The sequence below is a fragment of the Poecilia reticulata genome, linkage group LG19 (genome assembly GCF_000633615.1).
Source record: "Poecilia reticulata strain Guanapo linkage group LG19, Guppy_female_1.0+MT, whole genome shotgun sequence".
NCBI lineage: Eukaryota > Metazoa > Chordata > Actinopteri > Cyprinodontiformes > Poeciliidae > Poecilia > Poecilia reticulata.
The window spans coordinates 25,951,850-25,953,079 of record NC_024349.1 but is presented as its reverse complement, the minus strand read 5'-3'; positions in this window follow the sequence as shown (position 1 = coordinate 25,953,079).

The window sequence follows — 1,230 nt, the reverse complement described above, 5'->3', positions numbered from 1 at the left end:
AACAGCGAGGATCAGGTGGTCCAGGTGGATCAGACTCTCAGAGAGAGGTCAGAGCTGGTTCTAGGAGGAAGGAAGAGATGGAAGAGGCATCAGGAACAAGTAAAACACTTGAGACACAGCACTAACAGCTAGAGTGTACCACTGTAGAAGCGGAACCATCTGGCATCTTCTTCCGGGAAGCCACTCCTATTTAAGACCCTTGCTGATTGGAGATGATGAGCACCAGCTGGATCCCATCAGCCTGCCACCCTGAGAAAGTAGAGAAAACACTCCCCTGCAGAACCCAACACACACATTCATTACCTGAGACAAGAGATAGGGACAGCAAAGATATCTTTGGAGAAATTGCAAGGGCAAGATCTGATCTGTGTGGAAAGTTTTATCTTCTTGTATTTAATTTATTCAAATAAGGCGTATCTTTTCTCATCCAACCAGGACCTGTCTCTGACCCTTTTTAAAGTTAGAAACTCCCTGCAATTTGTTCACAAGATCAAACAGTTCTCTAAATAAGTGAAAACAGGGACTCCTGAAGTCCTGCTGCTTCATGGCTTTCACAGATCAATGTGAAAAGCTGGAACTTCCTACTGATTGCTACTGAGGTCAGATCAAAGATTCTTGGGAAACAACCTGTCTTAACTACAGGTAAAATAAAGATCAATAGGCCAGAATAAGTTATAAATTTTAAAACTATAATTAGGCTATTTTCAATCAAGTCATGTTAAATTTTAAAACTAGCATATTTTAAATTTATTTTCTTAACACTATCCGACCTCTTGCGGTTCTAAAGCCATCTGTGCAAAGAGAAACAGAGGAAGGTAATTTCACAGGTAGCTGTGAAATTCTAACATCCCTTCCGCTTTCTCTTCCCCCAGATAGATTCTCGGGAACTAACCCTTTAATCCTGTATATAATTCAAGAAAAAGTTTATCTTCCAGGAACCCAATTTGTTCTTCTGCATTCAGCAAAATTCAAAGATCTCCTGCAATAAACCAAAAAGTAATACATACAATCAACAGAATAGAATGGAGTAAAATTCCTTTTTTTTTTTTTGAACTTTTATTTGAACAATTCCTTGACAAAATCCATTCTTATGTATTTTTCCATTGCAAAACAATTACAGATATGACATTCAAACATACCTCTTCTAAAGCTCCCCCTTTTCCCTCTTTCCTTACACTATTACCGAAAATCAAGTTTTTTGTTCCAGATATTGAATTACAGAAGTCCATC